Here is a 7,243-nt window from a genome sequence, read left to right as displayed (position 1 = left end):
TGTATTTAGCTGAAATTTTGTATTTAGACAGAGTTTCACCATGTTGGCCAGGTTGGTCTTGAACACCTGACCTCAAGTGATCCACCCATCTTGGCCTCCCAAAGTGTTGGAATTACAGGCGTGAGCCACTGCACTGGGCCTACTGTATTACAGTTTGAGCATTTATTATGCACTAGACACTGCTAAGTATTAAATACTTTACATGCATTATTTCCTTTAATTTTCAGAATGACATTATGAAGTAAAAGGTATTACTACCTCTATCCCCCTTTTATAGATAGGGAACCTGAGGTTAAGTGCCCCTCCCAAATTCACATTGACTGAAAGAGTCTGGCAGTCTGACCTTACAGCCTGGGCACCCAGTGGTAACACGGAAGAGGAAAAAGTCCTTCATCTTTACATTGCTACCATATGTAGCAAAATCAAACTATTCTAACAGTTTGGGGACACAGGATATAGGCATCACATCAATGTAAGTAGATTAATTTTTAGCGTATTCAATGTATAATGTATTTTTAAAACAAAACCACTAAAGGTGCTCCTTGTGAAGAAAAGGACAAATCCCCTATGTCTGACAATGGAATGCTAAGTATAATATTGCAAGTCTAGGCTCGTGCTAAAGTTAGAATATCAGAGCTAAAAATAGAAATATTACACTCCTTTTTCCACCTCAAACTCACTTTGAAAGTTGAGCTTCTTGGTTTTAAACTTCCTTTTTTATTTTCTGTGTTATGCTCTTCAAAAAAAAAAAAAAAGGAGAAAATAGCTATATAGAGATATAATTCATGTGCTATATAATTCACCCACCTAAAGGATACCAGTTAATGGTTTTTAGTATATTCACAGAGTTGTGCAGCCATCACCACTACCTAATTTTAGAGCATTTTAATCACCCCTGAAAGAAAACTATACCCATTAGCAGTCATTCCTTATTCCTTCTACCCCCAGCCCTAGGCAATCACTAATTTACTTTCTGTCTCATAGATTTGACTATTCTGGACATTTCATATAAATGGAATCTTACAATGTGTGGTCTTTTGTAACTGGCTTCTTTCATTTATCACAATGTTTTCAACGTTCATGCGTGTTGTACCATTTATCACTACTTCTTTTTTTTTGTAACTGAATAATATTCCACTGTATAAATAGACCAGATTTTATTTATCCATTCATCAGTTGATGGAAATTTGGGTTGTTTCCACCTTTTGTCTATTAAGGATAATACTGTTAGGAATATTTGTTTGCAGGGTTTGGGTGGACATATGTTTTTGATTCTTTTGGAATGGAATTGCTGGGGTCATATGGTAACTCTGTGTTTACATTTTGAGGAACTGCCAAACTATTTTCCAAAAAGGCTGCACAATTTAACAGTCCCACCAACAATTATGTGAGTTCCAAGTTCTCCACGTCCTCACTAATGTTTGTTATTGTCTGTCTTTTTTATTATAACCATTCTACTGGGTGTGAACTGGTTCTGCTTGTGGTTTTTTATTGCGTTCCCCTAATGGCTAATGATGTTGGGCATCTTTTTACATGTTTATTAGCCATTTTTGTATCTTCTTTGGAGAAGTGTCTATTCAGATCCTTTACCTTTTTAAAAACTGGTGTACCTCTCTTTTTTATCATCACATTGTAAGAGTTCTTCATATATTCTAGATGCAAGTTTCTTATCAGATATATGACTTGCAGATATTTTTTTCCCCATTCTGGGGATCGACTTTTCACTTTCTTTTTTTGTTTTCTCTTTTTAATTCTTTTATTCTTTTGTTTTTCTCCCATAGCCAACATCATAAGACTTTTTACTTTGTTGATAGTATCCTTCGGGGCATAAAAGTTTTTAATTTGATGTGCTCTTTATGATAAAATCCAATTTATCTATTTTTTTGGTCACTTGTGTTTCTATTGTCTTTTTTTGTTTTGTTTTTTCTTTGTTTGTTTTTGAGATAGGGTCTCACTCTGTCACCCAGGCTGGAGTGCAGCGGGCTGATGAAGGCTCACTGTAGCCTTGAACTCCTGGGATCAAGTGACCCTCCCTCCTCAGTCTCCCGAGTAGCTGGGATGACAGGTGCACGCTAGCACACCCGCCTAATTTTTTGTGTGTTTTTTGTAGAGATGGGGTTTCACCATGTTGCCCAGGCTGGTTTCAAACTCCTGAGCTCAAGCGATTCGTCCACCTCAGCCTCCCAAAGTGTTGGGATTATAGGCATGAGCCGCTGCACCCAGCCCTCTATTGTCATATCTAACAAGCTTTTGCCTAATCTAAGGTCACAAAGATTTACTTCTATGTTTTCTTCTAAAAGTTTTATAGATTTTTACGCCAGGCGCGGTGGCTCACGCCTGTAATCCCAGCACTTTGGGAGGCCGAGGCGGGTGGATCACTAGGTCAGGAGATCGAGACCATCCTGGCTAACACGGTGAAACCCCATCTCTATTAAATATACAAAAAAAATTAGCCGGGCGTGGTGGCAGGCACCTGTAGTCCCAGCTCCTCGGGAGGCTGAGGCAGGAGAATGGTGTGAACTGGGAGGTGGAGCTTGCGGTGAGCCGAGATGGTGCCACTGCACTCCAGCCTGGGCAACAGAGTGAGATTCCGTCTCAAAAAAAAAAAAAAAGTTTTATAGATTTTTTAAAAATAGTTTTAGGCCTTACAGCTAGGCCTTAATCTATTAAAAATTAATTTTATGGGCCAGGTGCAGTGGCTCACGCCTGTAATCCCAGCCTTTAGGATGTCGAGGCAGGCGGATCACGAGGTCAGGAGATCGAGACCATCCTGGCTAACATGGTGAAACCCCGTCTCTACTAAAAATACAAAAAAATTAGCTGGGCGTGGTTGCAGGCACCTGTAGTCCCAGCTACTCGGGAGGCTGAGGCAGGAGAATGGCACGAACCCAGGAAGCGGAGCTTGCAGTGAGCCGAGATGGCGCCACTGCACTCCAGCCTGGACGACAGAGTGAGACTCTGTCTCCAAAAAAAAAAAAAGAAAAAAATTTTGTGTTCAGTATATTCCCCTTCTTTTTAATTTAAGTTAATTTTGAGTAGTAAAACCAAAAAGAAAAACTTCAGAAGAAATAAAAGAGATACTGTTATTCATCTTATGCTTCTTTTAAAAATATTTTATTTTAGACATTACAACAGAGCTCCAGTTTTTAAATTTAAATACATCCAATGACATTCTGAATGTGGAAAATATATTTCACACTTACTACTATTTATCCACCTTGATAATAAACATGTAGTTCAATATCTATTTATTGAATATCCGCCAGTGTGTCGAGCACTGTTCTGAGCCCTGAGGATTCTGTGGTAAACAAAACAAGCAACCCCTCTGTTTTCATGGAGTTTACGAGCTGGCAGACAGAAGCAAAGAATAAGGAAGTAAATAAATATAAGTAAACAAGATCATTTTCAGAGTCATAAGTACTAGAGAATGTGCTGTGAATAGGGAACAACTTTTTTATATTGTATGGTCAGAAACCCTTAGAGGTGAGTGAGGCCTGAATCATGACAAGGAACTAGCCTTGCGAAGATTTGAAGAAACAGTAAGCAAGAGAGCATGAGGTAGGAAGTTGCTTACAAGTTCCAAGACAAAAAACCAAACCAAACCCAAAGATCTCTGTATGTCCTTAGCCAAATGAACATGAAGTAGGGGAGTGAGCTGGAAAACAGAACCTGTGGTGAATGCAAAAGTAATTAAGTCTGTGTGTGCTTTCGAGTTGCTTCTAGTTTTCCTTTTAAAGAAGGATCCTGGCTGGGCATGGTAGTGCACGCCTGTAATCCCAGCACTTTGAGAGGCTGAGGCAGGTGCATCACCTGAGGTCAGGAGTTTGAGACCACCCCGACTAATGCAGTGAAACCCTGTCTGTACTAAATACAAAAAAGTTAGCCTGGTGGAGGGCCCCTATAATCCCAGCTACTCGAGAGGCTGAGGCAGGAGAATTGCTTGAACCCAGGAGGCAGAGGTTGCAATTAGCCAAGATCGTGCCATTGCACTCCAGCCTGGGCAACAAGAGCGAAACTCAATCTCAATAAATAAATAATAAAGAAGAATCCTTCAACTAACACAGTAATAAAGTTTAAAATTTCATTTCAACCAATGAACTATTCTGTAAGCAAAATTCTCATGTTATTCTGAGAAGCCAGCTCAACCCATTCTTGAAGGTCTAACCTGATACCTTAGGTACTGAGAGGGCAAAGGCATTTCTGTTGTATCCAATGGGAGCTCAAACATTGCTTTTTTCCTTTTTTCATAGAGGAAAAGTCTTGCTATGTTGCCCAGGCTGGTCTTGAAGTCCTGGGCTTAAGTGATCCTACTGCCTTAGCCTTCTGACTTCAACCATTGCTTTTTTTACTAAGAAAATAGTTTCCTCTCCATACTCTGTTTTTTGGCTTCTGTGAAGTGGATTAGAAGGAATAACAAATAGTGCTGACAGAAGCCTTCTTCATGGTGATGACATTATTTACTAGGAGCTACCACAGAGCTGGGACAAAACATGTCCAGGTGGTGTCCCTAGAACTGAAAAATTGAAAGAGATAATTCTAAGCACAATACTCAGCCATAGTAAGCACCTAATAAATGGTAGCCATTATCTCAGTAGCTTTGACTAATCCCCAGAGATATTGCTCTTGATTGCTGGCTTGAATCTCTTAGGTTTTTACTGCTTCCAGAGGAAACAAATGGTAAGCTTAATAGAGATGGAGCCTCCAGGACTGGCATTCATAGTGAAGATTATCTGTAGAAATTTTGGAGTAAATCGTGTGTGTACACAGAGATCGTAGGTCAAACAGAGATACAAGAGTGAGGGTCACAAGGTCCTGCTGTCCAGCACCACCACTAGGAGAATCTCCCTTTATTGCCAACTTTGTAGAGAATGGGTTTGAGTTTATGAAGGATATTCCTTTGTATATTTGAATCTGGGTTCTCTGACTTCCTAGAAATTGCATGCAAAATTTGTTCATATTTCCAGAGTAGAATTTACTTTCATCAGATCATGAAAAGGATCTAAGAGCAAATTGACAGAGACAGAAAGTAGATAGGGGTTATCTAGGGCTGTGGAGGGGCCATGGGGAAGAACAGCTAGTGATTGCTAATGGTTTCTTTTAGGGTTGATGAAAATGTCCTAAAATTAGATTGTAGTGATGGTTGCACAACATTGTGAATATATTAAAAAGCATTGAATTGTAAAGTTTAAGTGGGTAAATTGTATGATATGTGAATTATATCTCAATAAAGTTTTTTTTAAATAAAAGTGCGTAAGACATTCAAAAGACTAAGAACCACTGCTGTTTAGTATTAACCTCTGACCGTGTTCTGTTTTCTTTTCTTTTTTTTTTTCTTTTTTTTTTTTTTTTGAGACGGAATCTCGTTCTTTCCCCCAGGCTGGAGTGCAGTGGCGCGATCTTGGCTCACTGCAACCTCCGCCTCCCAGGTTCAAGTGATTCTCCTGCCTCAGCCTCCCAAGTAGCTGGGATTACCGGCACCCTCCAACACACCCGGGTAATGTTTGTATTTTTAGTAGAGATGGGTTTTGCCATGTTGGCCAGGCGGCTCTTGAACTCCTGGCCTCAAGTGATCCACCCGCCTTGGCCTCCCAAAATACTAGGATTAGAGGCGTGAGCCACTGTGCCTGGTCCATTTTATATTTTCTAATCCCACAACACTCACAACTATCATGTACTGAGTGTTTACTATGTGCTAGGCACTATACTAGGCACTCTACATGTATTATTAATATATTACGAATCCTAACAAACTATGATGAAGGTTTATTAGCCATACTAATCCTGAAACCAACAAATAGTAGAGACTGGATTTGAATTCAATTGCAAGGAGCTCCAAAAGCTCATGCGCTTTCCATTATGCTATCAGTACTTCTCAGACTTTTCCAACAAAGTACCCATAATGGCTAGAATGATACAACCTGTGAAAGCAGTGTAAGATATTACTGCGCTTCCACTCTGCTCTAATCAGTCATCACATTCTAATAATTCTTCTTCGTCTTATCTCTCAAACTTCTCCATTCCAATGGCCAGCAAACCACTGCAGGCCTTTATTTCTCACCAGGGGTTACTGTAACTGGAGCCCTGACTCCAGCATTCCTCTGGTCTGGATTATCTGATCATATCTTTGCTAGAGGTAAAGCATTCCATGGCTCCCATTACATAAGGATCAAGTCCAAACTCCTCTACAAAGCACCGCAGGCCTTTGACAAGCTGGTGCCATTTTCCTTCCAGCCTCCTCATTCTCTTCCTACCATTGCCCCATGTACCCTAACCCTCAAGCCATACAGGATTACTTGCTCTACCTCTTCCTGCTTCTGCATGTGCCCCATGCACAGGCACATGCTCCGTGACCTTTACATACATTATAATTCACATTCTGTTCTAGTGATTCATGTTGCAAATTTCTTCTCATCCATCAGGTCTCACCTTGGGCTCCCTTCCTCTGAGATGCCTCCTCCTGATTCCTAAACCTCATGGCCCACATGTGCTCTAACATTACCTACTTCCACCCTACTTGCAGAATTTATCACACTGCGTTGTCATTGTTTGTTCCTCTATTTACCTCTTCTAGTAGTTTGTAAATATTTGTAGTGGGGTATTTTGTTTAGCTGTCATACTCCTGGGGCCTAGTGCTTAGCTCATAAAAATATCTATTGAAGGAATGAATATCCAGTACTTCCTACTGGATTATGAGTCCTTTTGTTTCCCCATGCTTAGTATACTTCTATTTCCTAAATATCTGTTTGATGATACCTCATGCTTATTGAGGATTTACTATGTGCTAGGCAGTGTTTTAAGTGTTTCGTATGGATTAACTCATTTAAAATAATAATACCTATGTGAGGTTAGTGTCATCATTAATCCATGTTACCCATGGGATCTGAGGCACAGAAAGGTTAAACAACAAGCTGTATAAACTTGAGCAAGTAATTGGCAAAACCACCATTCAAAGGAAGCAGTCTGGTTCCAGTACCTGCTCTCCTAACATTACGCCCTATTGCCTGTGTGTCTGTAAGTGCTTGTCAAACGAAGAAATGAATAAATAGAATCCTTTCCTACTTTGACAGAAGTAGAAGTTGTGAGACCATTTATGGGAGGAGGAAAGAAGATGTATTAGGAATTGGAATGCACTTCATTTCTCATAGGAGTAATGTCATGGATATTCTTGGCAATGGTTCAAAATGTGAGTTGGCTGATCATTCTCGGAGGTGGCAGAGCCTGGCTTTGATCTGGGGGCTGTATG

Source organism: Pan troglodytes, chromosome 1, assembly GCF_028858775.2.
Source record: "Pan troglodytes isolate AG18354 chromosome 1, NHGRI_mPanTro3-v2.0_pri, whole genome shotgun sequence".
Taxonomy (NCBI): Eukaryota; Metazoa; Chordata; class Mammalia; order Primates; family Hominidae; genus Pan; species Pan troglodytes.
The sequence above is the reverse complement of the archived record's forward strand: the minus strand, read 5'-3'. Positions refer to the sequence as shown.